Source organism: Strigops habroptila, chromosome Z (genome assembly GCF_004027225.2).
Source record: "Strigops habroptila isolate Jane chromosome Z, bStrHab1.2.pri, whole genome shotgun sequence".
NCBI lineage: Eukaryota > Metazoa > Chordata > Aves > Psittaciformes > Psittacidae > Strigops > Strigops habroptila.
The window spans coordinates 6,103,279-6,128,636 of NC_044302.2; the positions used below are offsets into that span (position 1 = coordinate 6,103,279).

At 42.6% G+C, this 25,358-nt stretch overlaps 1 protein-coding gene across 4 annotated transcripts in view; it reads right to left on the reverse strand.

Annotated features, from left to right (window-relative positions):
* Positions 1 to 4,398, reverse strand: part of PLCG2 (phospholipase C gamma 2) — a 67,520-nt gene extending 63,122 nt beyond the window's left edge. For all 4 annotated transcript variants that reach the window (XR_003995153.1, XR_003995152.1, XR_003995151.1 and 1 more), the window contains exon 1: positions 4,315 to 4,398. The gene's annotated coding sequence lies outside the window, so the exon portion shown is untranslated. The remainder of the gene's footprint in view (positions 1 to 4,314) is intronic.
* Positions 4,399 to 25,358: the final 20,960 nt, after the last annotated feature.

Sequence of the window (25,358 nt, forward strand, 5' to 3'; positions counted from 1 at the left end):
ATGAGTTTTCTGTGAGCCAGAAGTGAAACTCTGCGTTCTTGAAGATAAGGACAATTTAGTTTCCACTACTGTAAGAAATATCTGGAAATTCATTTTGTCCTAAATATCGACAACCTAGATGTCAACACAAGAAAGAAATATTTGCAACAGATTTGAATCATAGAATGGTTTGGGTTGGAAAGGACCTTAAGATCATCTAGTTCCAACCCCCCCTGCAACGGGCAGGGACACCACACACTAGACCACATCGTCCAAGGCTCTGTCCAGCCTGGCCTTGAACACTGCCAGGGATGGAGCATTCACCACTGCTTTGGGCAACCTGTGCCAGTGCCTCACCACCCTCACAGTAAAAAAAATATATATATATTCAAAATCTTTATATTCTTCCAGGATTTTTTTTTTTTTATTTATACTCCCAATGCTATCTTCAGATAACCAAAATGCTGTTTCCATGGTGAACAGCAGCAAATTTGTTCTTCTTCTTTGCCCTGTATTACTAACGAAGCATGAGCTTACTGCCTGAAGAGACCTCTAAAATCTGAGAAGCATCACAGGCTCTTCAGCCAATGTTGCTCTTCTTGTATGACATCAGGAGCGAAGAAGTGCTGATGATTGAAGCCTACCAATCCAATGACAAGATAACACATGAAATAATGACATCAGCTTGTGTAAACTCTTGCACTATATGAGAATTTAAACCTATGTGAGAACTATACGAAAATTCAAACCAGCTAACGGTCCTCCTGAGAGATGTAAAGAAAATTAGGGGAAAATATGAGTAAATACAAATACTGAAACGAATGTTGGCTATGTCTAAAAAGTCTCAGTTTATGCCCTTTTGAAACTTCATGGCTGTTTCTCCTACATAGTCTACCTTTCCTCACTCACATATCAGGTGGCACGTATTTGTGTGCATACACTTGGGACACATCTTGGCATAAAACAGGCAAAAGAGACATGCATGTGCAGCAGCTCTCATGAGTTTCTGTGCTTTGATCTCCCACACATCACTGCATCAAACAGCTAATTACAAGCCTGATTACTCCTCTGTGAGATTATTTACAAACAGGATGCCCTGGAACCTGCTCTTTCATCCATGCACAAAGAAGGAAGTGTATCATTTTCACACAAGTAGCAGGAGCTGCTACCCCACAGTTCCCGAACACCCTCCTTAACCACAACCCTGAGCAGGACAAGTTTAAAGAATCTCTGAGCACATGCAGCCACTAGCCACAGCATCTCCTCTGGTTCTCTTCCTCTCTCCTCAGTCCACTACTCTCCACCACATGCAGTTTCAGTTTCCGTGTTGATAGCTAATTTGACCATGCCACTTCTCGCTTCCCCTTCGTAACTTCTTCTGACCCTCCTCCCCCTCACCCCATGTCACCATCTCCTGACCTTCTCTTCACTACAGAGCGCTCTTTTCTGCTCTCATTAATACCACAAAACTGTCTTTCAACAGCGTGTCACTAGCTGCTTTCCGTGCAATCTGTTTGAGGCAGTTTGGTGCAACTGTTCCAATCCCTTTTTAAATTCTACCCCTTCAGTAAACACCCTTTTTTTTTTGTAAGCTAACAGAGAAGTGAACAACAGTCACTTCTTACCTACAGGGTGGTTTCTTCTGCATTGCACAGTGAACCTGAAGTGTTCTACACCACAAATCATGTTTCATTTCATGTCTTGCAAAACATTATACAGGTTATTTGGTGTTTAATATCTGTAAGTTGTTTATTGTAATAAGAAAATTGAATATACTTTCCTTACAATACTGAACAGGTATAGATATAGATAGATATAGATATATCTCCCAATCCTACAAGTGAAAGGGAGCAGGCAACTTTTAAGGGTAGTAAGCAAGCAGATTTTAGCCAGAATGTAACTGATCCTCTTTGACTCCCTGGAACTAATCAGATAATCATTTAAATTAGCATGGGCTTCATCTAACAAGACAGCCACAGTCGTCTTGCTACAATGACTTGTAATAACAGAAATGAAAGGAGAGGAAAATAAAAAAATAAAATCTTTGTACAGTGTCTGGTTTTCTGACAAACATAAAGAAACCCCCATCTTCTCACTTTGCTCTTTGCATTAAGAATTGTAATAAAAATGAATATGCCGTGATTTGGAACAAAGTTTAACCATTTTAGTAACACTTCACTGCAATAATAAACCCCTCAACTTTTAGTTTTTCAGGAGACTATAACAAATTATACATCTGCTCTGCTTTTTACAGAACAAGGTGTAGATGTAAAATGAAACATGACTTAGAATAACAAGAAAAGGAGTTTCTAAGTATAGCTATTTAATAAAAGGCAGTGCAGCAGGTATTTTTGATAAATTATTCCCTAAGTACAAAGGAACTGCCTCTCAGAGGTGGCTTCTTAAACAGCTTCCGCTGAACATAAAGTACTGGACTTCCCCTTTTAAAGTAGCTCTTTCTTCCAAAAACAGAGCAAACAGCAGTTTTAGTCTAACTTAAATCCAAAGTCATGAGCCACATTTTTAACTTACTGTGAAACAATACTGTAGTTGAGGATATCTGCTTCACCAGAAAAGGTGGAAAGAGTATTGTAGTATTTGCTCATTATCACTGACCACTTCTCTCCTGTTTTGGTGACCTGCTCCAGTTTAAGAATAGTGCCACAGAGAGCTGCCTAACAGTAAAACACATAAGACCTCCCAAAAAAACTATTAGAAGCCCTCGATATTAGAGCTAATCTTTTAAATATCAAAAGTCTTACACTTACCCACAGGTGCCCCTCAGCTTTCTTATACCCATCACTGCCCAGCTATTTGAATCAACAATATTTCTACCCGTTCACGCAGCAGAACTCTGTAATGAGCCTCCTCGCCCCATTTTCTGGATACCTCTAAACCAGCGGGGTATGAGCTAAAGACACCCTTATGAGCAATAGAGGCATTATTGCTCTTTTACTGAAGAGCTATGGAAGCCTAAAGTAGAAAGATCCAGCATCACTTACACGATTCAACAAGTTAGCTAACAATCACAGAAACATATCATAAGCTCTAGTTCAGACACACATCTCAATACGCGACTCTTTCCTTCTGACTGTAGGCACTACACGAGCTAAATGTTGATGGTGTCCTGTACCACATACAGAACTGGGACCATTCGTTACTGTTTGTGTAATAAGAGTAGCTTTGATACTGTTTTTTATAGAAAAGCCACATTGATTTGGACTAAAAAGTCAGAAAGACTCACTACTAAAAAGTCGGACATAATCACTACAAGTAAACATGTGAACATGGATACAGAAAACAAGTGAACATGGATACAGAAAAAAACCACTACTTAATCTATCCAGAAACCTGTATATTTAGTTTTACTTTATTACTTTAGAGAAACAAACCCTTCTTATCTGAAGATAAGTCTAACACTCTTAACTCCCTTTGTGATAACACAAAGAGAGGAAAAACTGTACTAAACGCAAACTATAAATGTAAATGCTAGTAAAAAACATCACAGATAAGCACTGGTGAATCGATACTCCGTTAAAACTACACCTATATGACACAGCAGGTACTTTCCAGGCACATGAGTGTAGCCAAGAAGTGCCATCCAAAGTTTGACTCATCAATTTCTAAGTTTTCTATGTGTTTTCAGCACTGCAAAAGGACCACTGCATCCTCTGCCCTTAGCCCTGCCTTTGGATGCCCTTAGAACATCACCTCACCCAAGCACCACAACCGCCTGTATGGATGTCCACCAGCAACACCAGTTCAGTACCACAGCGCTAATAAATTACAATCAACACATAGCTCTTTGTGCACTGCTCCACAACGCAGCTGTAGCTCTCGGAGCAATGCAGGGGAGCGGAACCGCAGCAAGACGGCTGCCTGCCCACTTGCCATGGCCTGGCGGCCCCACGCTGGGGCCCTCACCCCGGGCAGAGCCGTGCATGGCGTGAGGCTGCTGCCAGGCACAAGCTGAAGGTTTTCTTCCTTCTTCTATGGCGGGCCGGGGTGGAGAGGTGCGGGGTGGCAGGGTCCCCTCAGAGAGCCCCCTGACCACTTCAGGCCAGCGCCCTGCACCCCGGCTCGGCCCTCCCTCGCACCTCACGGCCGCGCACCCTCTGCGCATCCCGCCCATGCCTCAGCCCTCGCCTCCCCTCACACGACCCTCCCTCGCACCCACCGTCCCCGACCAAGTGAAACCTGCGCAGGGACGCGGCTGCTCCGCCCCAGCCCAGCGGCACCTGCTGCCCCACCGCGGCCCGAGCAGAGCCGGCTATGCGGGACCGCGGCCGCTCCGGGGAGCGGTCCCAAAGCCGCCACGGCCGCGGCCGCCCTCACCTGCGCAGCGGCGGGGAGCTGCCTCCCGCCGGTGCCGGTGGGTGCCGGTGCCTCCGCGTCCCGCTGCGCTCCCGGGGCTCCCACTTCTGCTTCTGCAGCAACCGGGAAGAGGCGGGGTCACGTCACCCCCCCCGGGGCCACCTACTGGTGCGCGGGGCTGGACGGGCTGAGGTGGAGGCCGTTGGCGCCGGTTCCCCTCAGCCCGCCCCTCGGGCTCGGACCGGACCAGCCCGGCTCTTCCCCGCTTCAGCGGGCTCCGTCTCTCCGCCTGCCCCCCGGTGCTGGTGTTGAAGCGAGCTCCCTGCTGCCACTGTCCCCTCAGAGCCCCGGAGCCACCGTGAGGCGGGAGGGAGAGCCGCGCTGTGCCCCCTCCAGCCATGGCGGGCTCAGCGGTGCTGCCCTGCCACATAAAGTTTGTATGTGCTGCTCATCTGAAAGGGAAATTTCTCCAGCTCGGCTGGGAATTGCTAAATAGTGAACGGAACTTTGAGAGGGTGAGTTTAGGAAAAGGCTTTAAAACTTCGCTGTCACTGGAGTTAGGGTTTTCAAGTTAAAATTGACTCATTGTAGTGGATCAGTTAAAAAGTGCAATTTAACAGAACCACCTCGGCTTACAATCGGCAATAATAAAAGTATTTACCAGGTTAGGATTCAGAAGAGTAGTGATAGGACGTGACACACTGTTGTCAGGTCAAGCCCCAGTACTGCCGTGGAATTTGAGGCATTGGGGTTTGTCCCAGACCAATTTGATAAAGCTGGGGAAAATTCCTACGTTCATAGGCAGAAAATGGGGAACAAGGCACGACAAAACAGACTACAAAACAAATGCCTAGAAGCCAAGGCTACGGGTGGCACAGTGTTTATAAAGAACACATTTCCCTGTGCAGAGGAAGCTCTTGGCTATTTCTGCAAGGGTCGCTCCATGTTACAGCAGCAGAACCCATGTTCCAAATGCCGGTTCCCAAACACTGAAGAGATAGCTTTGTGTCTGGTGGAGATAGCTTTTCATCTCTCCTTCCAACACTGGAAGCTGGCAAAAAGGAGTGAGAAGGACGTGCCTTTTAACAGACTAGAATCTAACCTACTGCGAGGGAAAAAAAGTTTCCCATAATTTCAGCCAGCTTTATGAATGGTTGAACAGTAGTCAAATGTTATATTTTAAAGTATTTTCACCCTGTACAAGCAGAAATGACTGAAACAAAATGAATGGGGTAGCAACAAGTTCTGCAAACAAACATCAACAGCAGTATTACCTAACTACCTAGAAAGAGAAGAAAATATCAATTGTATCCAGCAAAAGCTGTAGGAGCAATTTGGGAAACACCTTACAAAGCCAAACTAACAAGCCTTTGTCATAGTTAAAAACACCAAAGAGTTTTACATGAGTATGACTCACCAGGAACAGAACTGAAGAGTACATGCAAAATACACAACCACAAAAGGAAAGAAAGCCCGAAACCCAATACCTGTGAAAGGTGTGGATCATTTTCAATGCAAAATAAAAAGATGACCATTACAAGCTCATCATTGTTCACTATTTGGTGAACCATCTTGCTAAAGACTCTTCACATTTTTCCGCATGTCAAACCCCATTTGTAACACATGACACAGTTACAAACTCTCAGAACAACATCATAACAGGAGACATGATAGTAAGAAAAACGGGAATAGTAAAATATTCATCAGTCCCACCAAGGTGTCTCTCCCATGCTTTGTTTATAGCCTTTCATCTTTAAAGCCTTCAATGTTTCCTGTTGAAGCTGCCTTTGAAATTACATGAAGGGTGACAGAATGCTAGCACCAAGCAGCCAACTTCCCCAGCTGCAAAAGCTGATACCAAAACATTCATATGGTTGAAGCCACAAGGTACACACTGCGCTCCACAGAGAACTGAAGAGTGCACATCATCACGGGCATTTTAGGAGCAGGAGATAACAGTATTCTCTGAATTCCAGCTGTCAGATCCAGGATTCATCTGGGTACGTTCACAGTGAAGCTAAGTTACAGCAAATACCAGCCTCAGCAGCCCCTTCTGGTTCTGCTTCACTTGGCCAGGTACCAACAGTCTCCTCAGCAGTCATATGGCACAGCTTCAGCACAGGAACCACCCTTGAACAACCCACAAGCCACACAGACACAGAGTTGACCATCTTTATGATACTCAGAGACTTTGCTGCAGAAGTTAAGCACTACTGCAAAGTATACCCGACTTCGGTCTAGACATACTTCTGTGTGGTTGTGCCTCAGTGGTGTCCTGGAAGGAAGACTAAAAACTCCCTACATTTCTTGCACAACCCTAGGGTTACCTCATAAAATTCTCTCTTAAAGGCCATTAAGCAGTCAAAGAGTATTTGTTTATGAAAGAAAATCGTAGCTGCAGTGGAGATCATAACACTGAATTGCTGGGTGTAACAAAATCTCAGCCATATAGAGATGAAGTAAGCAGTCCTTAAAAACAAACCAATAAAATAGTAACTTTTAGAAACACTGAATGTTACTCAGCACATCCTCTGCTCCAGAAGTAAGTGTGCTTAGACACTCACGCAATCAAAACTGAAGGTTCAAGTTACTGTCAGAATCAGCAACTCTGCCATCCAGCTTTCAAACCTCAAGAGCGGGACCTTGCAGACAGACAACAGAATTCCCTGTAAAGACTAAGAACCTCACAGTCACAGATAATGATCAGATGATGTGTTTGGTCCTCCTTTTTTGTAGCAAAAAACCCCTGTATACATGTGCTGAGGAGAGGTGTGGGAAAATCAGTTCTCTGAGTTGAAGAATCTGGCCCCAGAAGAGCCTGTGTGTTTTTAAAAAGAAGAAGGTTAGCCACTAAAATAAATCTTCCTTCCTTTTTTCTTTTTTTTTCCCTCAGTTTAACTTTCTTTTTATAATTTTAAAAGGCTCCTTGAACTGTTAAAAATATAATCACAATTCATACTATAAAATCTGAAAAGAGAGTCTTTCAGCTGGGAGTACATTTTTACATTTCAATCATAAATCCCTCAAAAAGTGAATTTATAGTGTTGACACTGACACTTTCCTAATTACAGCATTGGAGACTTCAACCCTGCCTTATTGTTGTATTTGGTAATGAAGTTTTGAGTAATTCCCCTGAAGAATAAAGCAAGGCATGAAAGAGAACCACAGCTATTGCTGTGTGGCCTCATGGATATAACAAATTATGATCACAAAACTGGTGCCACTTCCTCACAGGAGCTAAAAAGAAAATGCAGCTTTTGTGTAGAAGATAGAGGTGAAATAACTTTATCCTATCAATTGTAAGAAATGTTAAAGAGTCATTAGGCAGGGGTAACAAATATTTTAGAGACTCACTAACAGATTATCTAGCACCATCATAGTATTTACACTCCTTAGCGGAACGTACGCTAGCTCTGGTAGATTTTCTGGTTAGAGCCACAAAACCTGTAAGCAGAAGTTTCATAGAGAAAACTTCATTTTCAATCTTTTCTTTTATGAACTTTTCACCTGCAGGACTCTGAAGCAGATTTTACATCCATCATCAAGCAAAATAGCGTACCACCTTCTCAGGACTAGGTGTCATTCCTGTTTCATATCAGAAAGCAAGTGCCAATTTGTGGGAGAGAAGTCTGTGATCATTCAAGACTAACTGAAGACAGCTGGTTCCTGTAAGTGGAGTGGTATTACCTCTGCAGAGCTGTTTACTGCTTCTTGGATGGATTTATGATAGGGCACTCGCACACACGTCCACATGAACTGCCTGGCTGCTGGAATCCTGGGGGCCAGTGAACGCAAAGGACGTTGCTTTTTTATACCTTTTATTCAAAAACTCATTTATTTTATAAACTTTTTCTCTTGTCAAAGAAAATGAATTTGCTTACGTAGAAGGCATAGTAATCAAGGCTAGTCCTGGACTTGAGGTTGCTTGTGGTGGCCCAATAGCCATTGCCCAACTGCCCTATTCCACAGTTGAGATGGCACCAATTGCTGCTGTCTGGAGGGAGCAGGGAAAGGATGTCCCTTCCAGTGACTGTTGTCACTGGCGGAGCAGTGCTATACCATCCCAGCACCTCATAGCAATAGCTTCAGCTATGGTGGGAAGTCTTGGTCGGGTTTTAATGATCATCGTTAGTGTCTCAAAGGGCCTTCAGAGCACAAAGCTGACCTCTGAGAATATTTTCCAGCCATAGCAGCACAACTTAAATGATGACCTTTACAGTGACCCACCTTCAAACACAATCAATCATATGGTGTGACAAGTCTGACACCCTCAGCACATCTCAGCATAACGGAGTCCAGCCTCCTTGCAAAGTGTATTTCTTGTTAAAAGTGTTCTAGTGTATACTTGTCTCCGTTCTTATCAGAGCTTCATTTTAATCGTGGTAAATTATTGTCACTTAATCATAATATTTAAAGTAAATATTGATTTAAATAAACTACTTGAGTCGCTAGCAGAAAAGCTGACATGAAGGAAGGGAGGTTGCTCTTTTAAGTGGCTGGCCTGTTGCCTGCTGCAATGTTTATCTGAATCCTAGAACATTCAGCTATTCCTCAGCTCAATGCCCCTGTCCCTTGTGATTTGCAAGCACTATGTTTAAAAAAGACTTCTGAGGAGTTACTGCTCTCTGTCCTCATACACAAAATACAGTACTGTCCAGTTTCTGTGATAATTTTAATTTTTAGATGTCAAAACAATTTAAAAAAAGAATTATCATTTTCAAAGGCATGAGGCCCAGACAGTGAGGAGCTGTGCCAGAGATCTCATAGCAGTAGAATGCCCGGGGCAGAACATGGCTTCCAGGTTTTATGCTAGTATCCTGACTTAGGAATGGTATTTCCTCATAACAAAGTGAGCTATGCCAGAAGAAAACTTTTCACTTGTCAGAATTCTTTTTTTTTTTAAGTTTCAGTTGGGCAGAATCTCTGCCCTGTGACTTGGGATGATCAATAGAAACCTAAAAATGCATGTGGGAACATCTAGACTAAGTGTCAATGTGTGCTTTTTTATACGTATACTAACTATTTACTCAGTGTCGAGCTGGTTTTGCTGGCTGCACAGAACACCAGTGTATTTAAAGGGCCTGCAGTCACACCTTCAAATGAAATGTAAAATACTACAGCCACTGCATCCACGGTGAGAAAATGCCAGCAGCTTGTTACCAGTACTATCAACAGCGAGAAATTCAATGTTAACAAGGCCTCAGCAGAACCAGAAAACTGCAGGAAGCTCTAGGGAACCAGAAAATCTTTTCTCCTGTGCTTTCTAAGCTAATAAAATTAAAGTCTTTCCTAAAAACAATATGATTGCAAGTGGGAAGCACTGGGTAAACAGACAGCATTGGACAATAGTTTTAAAAGGAATGAGCTGCAGCTCACCAAGAAAAAGTCCAGCTCTTCCCCCTTGTTACCTTTCAGCTTTTCAGTTCTTTCCCACCACAGAGTAGCACCACGGGTGAGTTTAGGAGAGAAGAGGCTCTGTTATCACCTGCTTTAGCCTCCCACTCTCACTCATTACCCTTGTAAGCTCTGAGAGGCACAAAGAAAGGTAACTTAAGTCAGGCTGGGCACAGCAATGAGCAAGGCTGAACTGGAGCATTTAGCTACTGCTCTGAACTCATCACAGGGAGCCCTGGAGGGATCTTACAGTGTGCTGCGCTGACAGGAACATACACTGAGCTCTGGTGCAATGAGCTCTCTCGCTGGTCATTACCCATTTTCCTCTGGTTCTGCTGAAGTCTTCTCAACATTGGCTTTGCTACTGTGGTGAAAGCTCTTCCGGGACCACTAAACAGGCATAACCCAGGACTTTCTCTCTATACATGGCTTTATACAGCCACTTTATACATGGCTGATTGCAGGGATTTATTATTGTCTAAGGCCTTCCTTTAGGGCACACAGGAAGGGAGGAGAAGTTCCTTCCATCTGTGCTCACTCATGCAAAGATCAGCTCTAATCCGACACACGCTACATCAGAAAAATTTAGAAAAGCCCTCTAGCTAATCAAAGCACTAGAACTATCTGGGCATGGAGAGAGTGCACTAGTCCTAATACAAATAAGCATGTAATCATGTAAAAACACCTGTCAAAATCTCACTAAAGTCAAAATATGGTTGAAAAATTAATGATGTACTTGAGTGGTAATTTCTGAATAGAGATAGAATGAGAGAAGCTCTTCTGGGATATGCATTGCAGATGCCTGTGCCTTGGAAGAGCGTCCATCTGGTGTATCTCTAGGATCAGCATAGTTGTATAGAATGCAAATCGTTATTGCAACTGCTGTTATCTTTATGCACTGTAGTCATAACTGAATGAGTCACATTAAAGGGTCAAAACCTTCTGTTCTACTTTTTATGATAAGCATCTTTTTAACATACAGTGTTAGAGATCCTGTGCGTCAACAGATCGAGGTAGGAGTTGGTATTGGGTGGGGTACACAGACCCCAGCATAGAAACCTAATCTTATTAACATATTTGTTAACAATTTAAAAGAGGGAATAAATGAAGGGGTGGAAAATTTAGAGAATATATCTACTAATGACTAAAATACTGAACAAATTGGATATTTAGGATAGGCTGGTTAAGTTTTCTAGTCAAACTGCCTTCTAGCTTGCAGAACAAATCGGAGTAGCTGTGTTAGAGTCTGCTGGGGGACTTTGCTCAGGGACCTGCAGATGGAGAAGACATGATATGGCAACGTGTGCAAACTCGCTGAGGCCTGTGGTCTGCAGTAACGGTCTCCTGAGAACCATGTGGAGCAAATTTAGCTTTGCAGCTTCAGAAGAGCCTCTGTTGGCAAAGGACCATTTTTCGGAAATTCAGGCAGATACCAGCCACCACATGACATGTTCTTTCTCAAATACATGTGTTCGCATATAGACAGAGTCGTATTATTTCACTTATCACATTAAAAAACACATACAAGAAGCCTTTTGCATCTCCCAACAGATTTTGTCCTACAAAATTCAGAAGCTTCACAATATGTTTTTAAGTACCAGCTACCAACACCTCGGTCAGTAACATGTGACTGAAAATCTGAACTTACACACTGTATGAGCTAAGAACAAACACTAAATCTGAACTTTACCAACAGAGAGAAGAACATGAACAACCAACCAACCTTCTTTCAATGGAAACTGTGTAACATCTCTCTCATTTAACAGGAAACAGCCTCTAGAATAGAGAACCTAGCAATTGAATTTACAAATGCTTATTTAGCTTGATCTCCAAAATGGAGTGAATTAAAAATAGCTTGGTTATCTTTAGCTGAGCCTCCAGGACTTATTTGTGTGTGTTTGTAATGATATTAAAAACTTCATACACGCAAATTGTTTCCTCCACTTTTTTTTTTCCTTAGACTGGAACAGTAATTTTAAGATACAATTCCCTCTTTCAAAGGAAATGCTGTTTAGATTTCCTTTATGATTAAGAAAGTCCTTTTATTCTGGAGCTGAGCTACAAAATCCTTTATTAGACAAAAGCTAGAACACAGAAGGCTCTGCCAAGTAATTTAAACCCAGCTGTCTTCTCTCCAGAACCTTTCTGCCACACATCAAGAATTATTTAACCCCATTTCTGCAGAGGAGTGCTGCCCTGCTGAGTCTCAAAGGCAGCAGTACAGATCTTACCTTTAATCCTGTGCAGAATAATGAATGGTATACTGCTGAGATTAGCGTGGCAGTGTGAAATGGAGGTTTCTTCCTCTTTATACTTTGATTCCACCTGGGTAAAAGCACACTGTTAAGACCCCTTAAGCATAAAGAATCTCTAATCAAGTTTCCAGCCTGGGCCTTTTAGTTAATTAAAATTTAAAAAAAAAAAAAAAAGAAAGAATAAAGCCGTCGCCTTTGATGGCACTTTTTTCTCCTTCACAAGGACAGATTTTCTTATGGCTTACAGGGAGGAAAAAAAGAAAAAGAAAAAGGGAAGTCATAAGAAAGAGAGTGGAACACTGATTCTGAAATATGCCACCTCCAACCAGCAAACTCTCTCATCTTTTATCGCCTTCATAGGCTGAGCTTTTTTCATGCTTTGTCACTTGCATCGCACATTAGTAATGCAGTATATGTTAATAATGTCCCCACCTGAGATCAACACAACAGTTGTTACAGTTACAGGTTTGTCTCAGGCAAATTTTGAATTCTTTGCTTTCTGGTTTCTAAACCTTTGGGATGCCTTCTTTTCCTGTTTTTAAGTTTTCTCTGTAGCCAAGGGAGTTCATAATTTACCTTTTTAACAAACACCAAAGTCTCATGAACTCTGCCGGTTCCAGCAGCTGGGCTTTAAGGAGAATGTCTAAAATCTTTACTCCTTAGGGAAAAAAACTAAAACAAACACAAGAGCAAAACAAAACATGAGAATTGAAAGCACTCATTTCTGCTTTGAGATATGCATTTACAACACATGTAAGCAGCCATGTGGTGCCAGGACAAAAACGGCTTACATGTGGAAGTGAGGACTTGACTTAAAAGTTAGACCAGAAGACAACTCCTAGTTTATTACCCCAGAGGGAAATAGATTAAAAGAAGTTTCCCTTTGTCAACAACTGATGATTTGCACCAATTTTAGGTTTTATTTTAAAAATAATGAAAAAGTTGAAGCTGGGTAATACCAGGTTTCTATTTATGTATGCTCAAATGGTAATATTAATTTATAAATAGATCTGTAGATAAATCTATTTATAAATAAACATAATTTTAACAGCTTAAAACAAAATCCAAATGTTTATGTCAAAACCGTGTTCAAATATGGCAAAACAGAATTCATTTTGCAAGGTATTTTATGAAAACAAAACAAAATATGACATCATTTGACCAAAAACAAAAGAAAAAAAGAATTAAAAAATCAATTTAAGGGATCGTGCAGAACTATAACTGGAGAACTGGTCCCTTATAGGATCTATTAAGAACAACCCTCTCCCTGTACGTGACAGGCACCAGCTTCCACTGGTCTGGCAGCACAGATGGAGGTAACACGCGGAGCTGCTGACTTGATAACAGAAGTCTTCAGCTGAATAAGGAGACCTTGGCTACTCTTATGGAAGGAGAGTCTCAGTTACAGAGCAAAAGCAAGAGCTAAAGCTGCTTTTTGATGATTTCTGTAGTCTTAACAATAGCCAGACTGTAGCACGAGGCATTGCATGAGCACTATTGTTGCAGAAAGGATATATTTTGCTAAGAAAATAGCCAAACTGAAAAAGCAGCAGAAGAAAATCCTTGCTAATACAGAAAGAGAAAAACAGAAGGTTTTCAGCCCCCTCCTATAGTGGACATCAGCAAGGCACTTTGATGTCAGGGAGGAAAATCAGTCAACAGGATCCGAAATGACCAGGGCTGCAGAAGCAGGTGTCTTCTGCATCTGCAGAAGTGGATGCAACGCTTCTCCATCATGCATCACACGTATGCTCTGCTCTGTCCTTAGCTTACCTTCTCGTGAAAAGCAGCTTGCTACCCCCAAAAGATGAGAGATAAGGTCAATGGGAAAGCAAGGTGTTGCTACACTGTGGCTAATTCTTTCAAATATTTTTGTCAAAGAGAGGAAATAATGTGTGCAGAGCAGCAGTGGTTCATACCGGGTCAGTCAGGAAGTGTGGGACTTGATATTTAAAAGAGAGATAATTTTGTTCCTTGTTTCTCTCAGGGAACAAAAGCATACAAGAAAACTAGTTTAGCTAAAAAAATGCAAAGTTTGAGTTCACATGTTGTTAGCTGAGTTATCAATGGATGTCATGTTTCACACTGAAGAATGCCACTTCAGGTGGAATACATGGCATCTGCATCTGCAATTGTTATAGAAATGCCAAAGAGCTAAAATACCTGGATCATAGCACTGATAATAGCAGAACACAGGACAGGAAAATATTGAGAGATTATTAACTCTCTGCCTACAGGTGAAGAGCAGAGGCATAATTTGTTTAAAGCTGAAGTTTCATGTGCATATCATGAAAAAAGCACTTATAATGAAAAAGCTAGTCCCTGCTTCTGCTGTCCTTGCCTGCCTCTTGCTGTCTCTACCCCAACATGGCCCATGTAGATAAGAAAGAAGAGGCCTAAGGCATCTGAAAATACAAATCCAAAACTGACACTGTGAATATTGCAAGTAATGGAAAAGAGGGGATCGGCTGGAGGCATGTCTTTTTAAATTACAAACCAGCTTTTAATTTGGCCTTCCATGATCATTACTTATTAGCGGTAAACTAGCTGACAGTCTTTACTGCTGTAAATGTTAATGAAAAATTAACGCAACAAAACCACTCAGAAGCTCACAACAATAGTCCTTGAACAGCATAGCAGGCTGAAATACCCGGAATGCGATCTGCATATGACACAGGTGGTTACATCTGTCTTCTGATGAGGAAGATGAAAAAAAGTGACTCTGTAATTAAGCAAAGCATTGTGTGTTTTGAAATTTGTTAATGAAAATCCTACAACTGATTCTTGTGATGACAAAGAGAAAAAGGAAAAGCTCTGTTGTGCCAAAACCTTTATGAACACCTTAAAATACATTAAGACATATCACAGTTGATTTGCAAAAACAAAAAAAAAAAAAAAGAAAATAAGCCATTTGTCAATGACGCACTAAAACACTAAAAAAAAAGAGCATTTTGCAAACAGAAAAAGAATCACAAGTTTTGTGAAAACCTCTGTGATTGTGAAAATCTCCATGATGCTTAAAAAAATAAATCCACACAATGATTTCTGTTGAAATATTCAAGAATATTCAGAATAGTTGAAATTAGAACTGCCTTGGAAATGCTGTTTCTTGCTGACATAGCTTTCGCAAAGTTTTTAGACCTTCAAACATCACGGGTTTATTTACACGTGTGCTGAGAACAGATCTGCTGCTTTCCCAGGCCTGATCAAAAATGGTGCTTAAACATTCTATCAAAAATCAAGCTCTGCAGAAAAATGTGGATCAGCTGGAGAGAAAGCAAGCTGCAGTTGCTCCTCAGAGTGTGTAGAGCTCCTGCATCACACTGGTTTAGCCCTGCCCTCTTCTCATTTTTACTGTTCAAAGCAAAGGTGAATGTTTTGAGAATAGGCTGGTTCTACCATCATAATGGAAGATGTTTCCTAATTAGTCTTCCTACAAAGTGGAGAAGACCAGGAGTCTTTCTGGATATGTTTCAGGTGAGAAAAACCATGGGAAATATGGCTGTACTTGTACAGAAGTGCGGGGTTACTGCAGAAGGAGAAGGCGGCCCAGGCAGGCTACAATCCTAGTTGATTTTACAGGAGATGAGTTTTCTTAAGAAATTACAAACCAGACACATTTTTAGCAGCTGATTTGCAACATCTTGTTCAAAAAAAGATCCTAAAGTTCCAAACACAGGCACTCTCTATTTCTGTAGGGTTTGCTTCAGGCCCTTGAGAACAAAGACCATAATAATAAACCAAAGGACATAACTGAGTCTGTGGGTTTGCAACATCAGGTCACACTTCAGACACCACCGTCTGATGCGCTGCTGTTGTGTGACCACTGTCAGGCCATATACACTGAGATGAGAACGGTGCTGGCTCATTTGCTTGTTCACACCACTACAGGAGGAAGTCAGAGTAGGGCTAAACAAAACGCTTGCAAAGCATCCAGGGAAAACAGTGAACTCTATGGAAAGCAACTGGTATTTTCTTTCCTTACTTGACCTTAAATTGTTTTAGCAAATGTGATGGAGGTCAAGCTGTCAAAGAGGACAGGGAGAGCTTTCTGCAGAAAGTGCTGCATAGACATCCAGAGACAACAGCAGCACTCAAAAAGAGTGTAAGCCTTCTGCGAGGGACTCAAAATATCTCGCTGCAATGTGGTCTTCCCAGTCCCCTGGCCAGGCCCCCTGCATGGGTGCAGACACTCTGCACAGCACAGGTTTTGCATGTTGGGGCAGACTTCCTCCTGGGATCATGGCTGCAGCTGCACTCTTCTCTCCCCAGCTCTAAAACACCTTTTGGTGTCTTTGCTCAAGCCACTTTGTGCCTCAGTTTCCCCAGCTGTAAAACAAAGAAGAGGATACTTCTCTTTGCTGAGATCTTCTTGGAGGACAGGAGGCAGTACTTGCAAATACAGTATTTATCAGCAAGACAACCCTGCTAATGCTAGTATTATCATTACAAATGACATAGCTATTATGTTACTACTGGAATGGAATCTATGCTAACAAAAATTATGCTGCTCTATTTAGAAACTAAATCTGTGTGAGTGTAGCACTTAAAAAACTATTTGTAATTCTGAGGCCAATATGCCAGCTATACTAATCTATATTCTTGTTTTCTCAGCCAGCACACGATACAATCATGTTGGCAAAGAAAGAATGTTTTAAAACAGCAGTTGTTGATGGCAACTTTAACATCTCCTATACTAGTCTCCCGAAGGCAAAGGATTATGTAATAAAAAGGAAGTCAATATTACAGCACTGAGGTTTGAAATTAGCGTGATAAATTCAATTTTAAAACAATACTGGCTCTATCATGTACTTACAGATAATAAAACGTATCAGAGCAGATGATTTATGGTGTTGCCATTGAGAATATAATACAGGAGAAGACTGCCAAAGTAATATTCCTATTCATATATGTCACGTTACATTGTATGTCCCTTCTGTTGCGTTTCCTCGAGTTGGAAGGCTATGCTGTGGGGACTATAAGCCTCAGTCAGCAAACGTGCTCCAGGTCCAGTTCCACTCCTCCTGCCTAGAGCTCTCATGTGGATAAATCAGCAAGCCTCCATGAGCTCCTGGCTGCTGTGGTTTCAAGCCAGTGACCCAGAAACACCAGTGAGCATCTTTGCATTATTCAGATCCCTAAAGTTTTCCTCTCCCAGGAGGTTAAAATATAACCTGTGTTATTTGTGCGCACTCAGATGCGTCTTTTGTTACACAAACCAGGATTCATGCCCTTTCTTTTAGTACCGTCTATACCATCCTCACTTTTAATGATAAACTAGTAATGGCTCAGTGACTCCAAACATACCAGGTGTTTCCATCATCAAAATCTGTTATGTAGAGCATTTCTATGAGCCATGAAGAAGGCGTATGAGTTCACAGAGGGAGAGGAGACATGACTGCTTTTCTTATCGCTGGGGACTGCAGAGAGGAAGGAGCAACAACAGCTCCTCTAGCAAATTACTTTATTTCTATAAGCTGTGGTATATACAGCATTACGCTTGGGCGTATAAACAGGACATTGAAATACAGGTAGGATCCCCATGCTGAGAATAACCCCTCCTCAGCCTCTCATCTCGCTGCTGTGTCTAATCATCTAATTTTTTTGCTCGGCTGCTTCTTCTGTGATACCACAATGCCACTCACTGCCTACATCCAGTATTAGCAGAATTTCTGCTCGGGATTCATTTAGCAGAAATGTTGCTATTTCAGCAGAAGCATACGAGTTTCTGGCTTGGCTCCTCGGTGCCTTTCATCATGCTGTGCACCCACTGGATCTTTTTTGGCTGGTGTCTTTCAAAGAGGAAACATAATTGAGCAGCTAAATCTAACTGCATGAGCAAAGTCACCTCCAGACACCCCAACAGCCACCAGCACGAGGTCTACTTCAGCCCCCTGACAGCTATGAAACCTTACCACAACCGGAAAATACACTCTCTTTCTCTGTGCCACAACCCTTCATCCATCATAGAAATGAAACTGCATGACATGAGCAAACGCCTTCACCCCGCCTTTACCAGTTACATCTGCTCTTCCCAAGCGTGCTGCTTTTGCAGACATATGGTAAACCAGATCAAGGAACTAATCCAGAGTAATACCAAACCTGTTTTTTTTGCCTGGCACAAAGAGAAGAAGGTTGCCTTTCTTCTGCCTTGCACTTCATACAATTGTGCCATTACAGTAGTTTTTAGGCCTCAAAATCTTCACTTTCTCAGTTTGTCAGTGATTTCCCCCAGGTTTTATCATTTAACTCATCCATGCAGGCTACTTGGTGCCTAGTGATCTCTTTCTAGATGGTTTACAGCAAAGATGGATTAGAGATCAACTTATCTATTAGCTTAGCAGGTTCAGTCTGCCAGCTTGACTTTCTTCCAGAGACAGGCCAATTTAGCAGCTTATCTTCTCAAATCTGCTCTTGCACATGTGACCTATATTTGAATACAGTATGTATCCCATGACAGGGTGGTTTTACTCCTTTGCATGCTATACATCACTAGCCATTGTACATTCTTTGGTTTTAGTAAATGCTACAAGAGGTCACACAGTTGTGCATCATATTGCAAATGTTAATCTTGGGATTTAGCAACAGGGAGGTGAACAGTAAGAACAACCTTGTGCTAAAATTAAGCTTAAGTAAAATGAAAGCAAAGGTCTACTAAGTTATAACTAGAAATGGGTGCGGATTACTCTACTGACCGCATTCAGAATACCAGAGTTTCGCATAGGTGAGAAGCAAACTGAATTTAGACTTTCTTGATAGTTAGATCTATAATTTGATACTTTCATAAAATACAGTGTTTACTGATTACAGCAGGAAGAAGACCATAACGCAAACAAATTTTCACTATTACCATCAGGTTGGAGTATCCTTCTTTGATGTCTATTCAAAGCAGGGCTCAAGAATGTGTTTGGTCTTCAGGATAAGTGGTGTTTTCCTAGATGACTTTCTCTTGGGAGGTCTCGCTGATTAGCTTCCTGATAATTTTGGATGGAGACCATTAGTGAAGACATTATAAAGGAAAAAAAACAACCACTTACCAAAGAGCAGACAAGGACTCCCTGTCTGGACAAGCGCAGACTGATAGGTTGGCTTGTTAGGTGGATATTTCAATTTCAAGGCCTTTCTTACAGAAGCTCAGATTTGCTACTGAACGTGCCCAAGTCCAGCAACGATCAATTTTCTGTATTATTACTGTGGAAAGGGTTCCATCAGCACTTGCAAAGCTGCCCGTGAGCCTGTTTTAGCATTCACAAATGAAAGATGTCGTATTCAAATCATGCCTTTGAATGTGTACCAGAAGAGGCTCATTTTCTTGCCTAGGTGTGCCATGGGAGGGCAGCAGAGATTGTGAACCGGGGAGCTGCTGTGCCAGCGCTCTGCGGGGACAGGGCTGGGTGGCACTGACTTGGAGGGTGTCCCTGGGCGCCCTTAGCTTTGTTTGCTGCTTTGGTTGCTGCAGGAGACAAGTTGCAGAGGCTCCCCTGCTCCGTGCTGGACATCTCATGGGATGCAGAGGCCGTGAGAAATTGAGCCTGGCATCCAGAGAATAGATGATAAATAAGTCTCTACCGAGGCTACAATATTTTAAACTTTAAATGTTTTTGATTTAATTCTGATGAGAACACCAAGAAGCACGTACAAAGCACGACTCTGCCTCCACCTGGCAAATGTCACGTTCATGAGCTGAAACGAGCACAAAAGCAGTTGAAAAGGAAAATAATTGTTTGACACGCTGTTTTAGAACAGATGTGTGTTCACATCCCTCTCATCCTGCGTCCACAACTAGTTTACTTTAGCAGCAAGTTTCTCCAAAGCAGGCACAGGGACTGCAAATTTTCAGCTTCTCAACGATTTGCTAACAAATATTTATAAATACATTAAAAGAGAGTAGGATAGTGGCAAATACTGTGTGGTCTTCACAGTGGCAGTGCTACTCACCCCACCTATAACGCACAGAGTGGAAACGATGCTGAGCAGCCAAAGCCTGCATGTGACTTTCATGCCTTGAGCAGAAAAAGCTCAACACCGAGATTTCGGCGGCACCTGACCCTGATTCTGAGTCTCAGTTAACTCTGTTTGACTTGGTCACACTCGGTGGTTATTTTATGAAGAAGGAAACGGTGTCATTCATCACCCTGTGAGGCCAAACCACAGCTCTAATTCTTTCCTTGCATATTTGTGCAGTTGCCATAAGGTGGAGCCGTCCACCGAATCCCAACCGCGAGTAAACGCGACCAAGAGCTTTAGCTCTGAGTTCTTTCCACTCAGCCAGGGTGATCCCAAACCTGTGGCTGTGTTGGGCTGTCCTGATTGCTCTTGGAAAGGACACTTTATTTGGAGGCTTAAGGAGGGCCAAGTACAATTTCGAGAGGATAAATCCCAACACAAAGAGACAGCTACAGGTGCTTTTCTCTCAACTGCCCTTTCACCCTCTAATCTTCTTGTCCCCTATAACCTGAAATCTTCAGGTGTTCCTACATGGCTCTAGTGTGCTTCCTTTTACCACTATGCCCAAGGGACACTGTGCATGCTGGCTGCCAGTGTGGATTGCATTGCTCCACTGAGAAGATGACTGCAGGTATCTTAGGAAGCCAAGCCTGTTTGCAGAAACTGGTGGGACAGAGCATCTGAACATAAGTATGACGGCAGCACAGGCAAGGATTGGGCGGATGTTTGAAACTGCTCCAAGCCAAGCACTGTTATTTGGTTTCATTTGGACCGCTCCACCTTGAAATAGCTATTCTATTCCTGGTATAATTTTCCTGAAGGAAATTTGAAAACCTGCAAGATTTTAATTTTGCTGGAACACTATTTTCCACTTAAAAAAACAAGCATCTTGGAAAAATTCCCAAGAAGGTCTGAATAATGAGGCTGTAATACTGACAGGCGTAAACCCTGTGATTGTATGTCTTTCAATGCCTGGGGTCTATTTAAGCTATGAATCCCATCTGTTATGCACAAGGAAGGCTCCTGAACATCTTGATAAGAGAGGTGTGATTTTTCTGGAAATAAAGCATACAATAATGTTTTCTAATATTCAGTGTAATAAAGGAAATATTGTCGTCGGTTACCTCACTGATCTGTAGCTTTCTGTTGGCAAATCTTTCACAGTAAGGTTATAATAACATCACTCTTTGGCATCTCTGCCAGATACTCAACTCTTTATTTTCTGTTCTGTCATATAAGCTTAGTAATTTATATGCCTGTTCAATACAAAAGGTGGTTATTATATGTTCGAAGAAAGAGATTTGACAATACCTGCCTTGTAGGAACTACTAACTGAGTCGTAGAGAGGAAAGGCAAAGGAAAATGCTCTAAATCAAAAAGTGATAAGGCAGTTTTCAGATGGAAGATTAGAACATTGTTCAGGATTCCGCAAACAAATATGTTGAATTATAGACGAAAAGCCACTTTCTAGCATTTGTCCCCTTGTTGCTGCAGTCCTTTTAGGGACATAAATCCCACTGAAGTCAAATAGTGTCTATAAACTGAATTCCAAAATTAATCCATAAGTAGAGTCTGTCATGGAAATGCTTATTATTAGTTTGATTTGTACAAGATGTATAGATATGATTTCAAATAAAAGCAACATTATGGAAAAAATTACGTCAATTGCAGTTTTGTCTGAATAAGGACTGCACAGTATGAATGCTCTCCCAAAATAACACATCTGCAGTGATCTAAGTGGAGCTATGCTAACATTCCCTACACTGTATTTTTACACAGGTAATTTTGTGTGACTGTTTAACCACATCTCTAAAATGGCATTGATTCCCCAAGCTTTGACAAATGTATGGCAGGAGAGCCCGTTGCTCTACCCAGCGAGAAGAAGCAGTGATGGACGCTGGCCTGATGCCAGCACTGCTCTTCAATCCATATAAAGATGCGAGTAGATGGATTTCAGCTAAGGGAGTAAAACCACTTTGCCAGTTGCGTTTGTGCTGAAACGTGCCATACAGGCCAGAAGCCAGGCACACAGCTTGGAGAGCTTAAGTAGGCAAGAGCAGATGACAGGAAGCCCCTTTGGGTGTGGGACTGTATGGCAACATAGCTGCAAGGGAGCTGTGGAAAGCCTCTGCAAATGGCCAGGCTAGGTAACTGCAGCCCAGCAAACAGGATTCAGAGCACAAAATACTAAGTAGGTTGGATGCCAAGAACTGCTCATGCAAACTGCCTTAATCCCCCTGAGCAAGGCAAAGGAGAATATCTGAGCACTGTGGGAAAGAGCAGCTTGTCATAGACAGACATCCAACATTGTCAAACACTGAGTTTCTCTTAAGAGGCTTACAGGACAAGCCCACCCTGCTTGTGTTGGTCTGTACTGTCCTGCTTTCCAAGGCAGTGCTGCTCTACGAGCCAGCTCCTGGGCCACCTCTGTGGGGATTTTCCCATTTTCCCTGTTCCCTGGACCCCACCGTGTATCCTAGTGGCCCTCGGGAGCCACGGGGAGCAGGGCTCATCCTGCTCCTGGGCAGTACCTGGCTTTTGTGACATCGCAGAGGAACAGCAGACCAAGACATGGAAAGAGAAATTCAGCTTCCCCCTCAGCAAAGATGTTATTTCCCACTCTGAGGCTGGAAGTGCAGACCCCAATTCAGAGAGCAAACGAGCTTATCATTAGCTTTCGATTAAAACAGGAAGAGCATTGCCACTGAAGATGGAAGGGGACATTCCCTGTCTTGGAAAAGTTCACTTGGAAAAGGAAAAGCGCCCTCGCATTGCCCTGGGGAGAAGAACTTGGGTCGCTGCTCTTTTGAAGAGGCGGCTGGGGTAGGAGCCTGGTGGCAATGGATGTAATCCTTCCTCTAGAGGAGCTACTGAACTGTGAGCATGCAGAAGTGGATTTCCAAGCCGAGCAATACCTGCTGCCTAGAGTGACCTACTTTTTTTGCACGCTATGTGAATAGGATGAGGCAATAGTTAATTCGGTGCTGAAAACTTAAGCTGCGGGGCAGCAGCAACTATCACATGTTTGTGAACTACACTGAAAACGTCACTGCTCTGTGACAGTGGTACTGGACAATACCCCATTTCAGACCTATGTTCTGGCAACATATCTAGCAGGAACACAGCCATTTTCTACATTGAACATAATAATTCAAATTCGTTAATCAGATCCAATGGAAGTTTTTCTGATTACTATGCATGGTAATTTAGCAAATGTAGAGGTTTTTAATGTTACTTCATTAATCACAAAAAAGTAAAAAGGCATTTTCATGCTGAGCATCCAAGCAGTCCTGTGCCTCTGGATGAGCAAGGCTGAGCGAATGAGTGCAACTGTCAGCAGGATGAGCACACTGGCAAATCCAGCTTTTCCAACAGCCTTGCCACATATCACAAGCCACGGCAGCTATAAAATCCCACCCTATGTCACGTATCACTCTTTGCCTGGCTCTGTGCTAGCAGGTCTTCTCTGCCATTGTTTCATCTCATCCATGCCAGCAAATGCTCAGCTGAATCTGTACTGAACTATCACTAGCCAAGTTTTCGCTGAGGTTTTAAATGTTTGTCACCCATACGGGGAGGAGAAATAAATTAACAAATGAATCACTCTTTTGGACTTTGAATTAGTTTCCAGTGCCTGCACTAAATGACTAACAACTGTTTCAGAAGTTGGGATTTAGTACAATATTTGCTGATACTTTGACTTGACACAGATTTTGATTTTCGGTTTTGAACATCTGATTTCGTGATACATTGGCCAATTAAAGCTCTCCTCAAAATGACCTCCAGGCACCAGCAAGAAACATAACCCTGATGGTTGCAGTTGCAAAGCCTGGAATGTTTAATCTCCCTGTTTTTATCCCAGAATGAGATCCTGGAACCCTGATTCACGGGCACCGAAGCTGATCTCCACAGAGAGTCGCAATCAAGTCAACTCTTTCTTTGCAGCACAAAGGAAATCACATTTCTTTGAAACACCAAGGAAATCTGAATGTGTGTTCCTGTTTAGCATGATTAAGGTGTCACATAGCACTCCCACACACCCCGACACAGAGAACTTCTTGCCGGCTGCTGATGTCAAAGCAAATCAGCTGAAAACACAGAGGGGTTCTGAGAAACACAACTAGGACGCGCCAGGCAGGCTGCCAACCAGCACCCAGTGTCATACAGACCGGGCAGCCGCAAGGGCCACCTCCACGCAGGGCATGGGGACAGCACACTGCTCGCCCTCCTCCAGCAGGTTTGTAGTACAGGCATGGAGCACACACCATTCTCCATGTAGGAATTTCTCTGTGTGGGATGCTTGTTGCTGGTTCTGGAGCCCTTGATAGCATTTGAGAACATCTCCAAGGGTATGAGTACGTGTGCTTTGTTTTTGAATTTGCCCAGAACCTTCTTCGTTTGTGTTTCGTCTTAGTCTCAGTCACCTGGGACATCTCTCTCTATCCCGGTCTGCCTCTTATCATTCTGATGACATCCTTTTGCTTTTCTTCAGCTCTTTCTTCTGTGTATTTTTGCTTGTGTTCTGTGGTTTGTCCACTATTAACATTAATAATTTAGGGAATTGTCTGATTCTGCTGAAATCAATTCCTGTGCTGCTGCTGCTGCTAAGTGCTGGGCCTGAGCCCAAGAACCACTGTGACGGGGCCCAAACAAAGCAAGCAAAATGAAATGAAAGCAGAAGAAAACAGGCCCTTCATCTTTCCGCCATCCCATGAATTTAGGTAGGGATGCCCAAAACCTAAGAAACACAAGCACCAAATTCTAGTTGAAATCCCTGCATTTTCAAAGCTCTCCCATGTATGTGCTATGTTCCTGGTGCTGGAAGAAGTCAGCCTCAAAGCAGGATCCCCACAAGGTTCATGTTACCTGCTGCTTAGATACAGGCAAATGGGACTGACTTGGTGGAAAATACACCCCTTTGTGCCTCTGCAGGTGTTCACCTAATGAAAACTGTAAAGGACCGAAGTGCTTGTGCAAAGCTATTGATCCAAGTGGCTCTTTCTAAGCCCCCTGTCACACTTCCATCCCACTGTTAGGGACCATTTCCAAGAGCTACACCAACTTCATGCAGAAGACCTTATTTTTAAGCTGTCTGCTGTCTTGATGGCTACCCATGTCCTTGCAAGTGGCAGAGGAAGGAAAGCACGTCCTGTCTCAGGGCTTAAGCCTTGTGGCTTAATGGGGACCAAATTATTTCCTTATTTCCTTCTCTAGCCTAAATGGCTACACTGCTGAGGGCCACATGTGGGGAAACTGTCAACTGAAGAGGGCATGATCTCTGTCTCGGAGACACATTTTATGTTCTTAAGCCCAAGACTTTAATAGCTCTGTGGGGGAGACAGAATAAGTAACCAGATAAATGTAGACAACGATTTCGGGACCAGGTATGCTGTTTAACTAAGGCTGAGAGGATAAATCCACCTAATACAACATCACTGAAGCTCAACTCTCATCCATGTTATTGAGCTG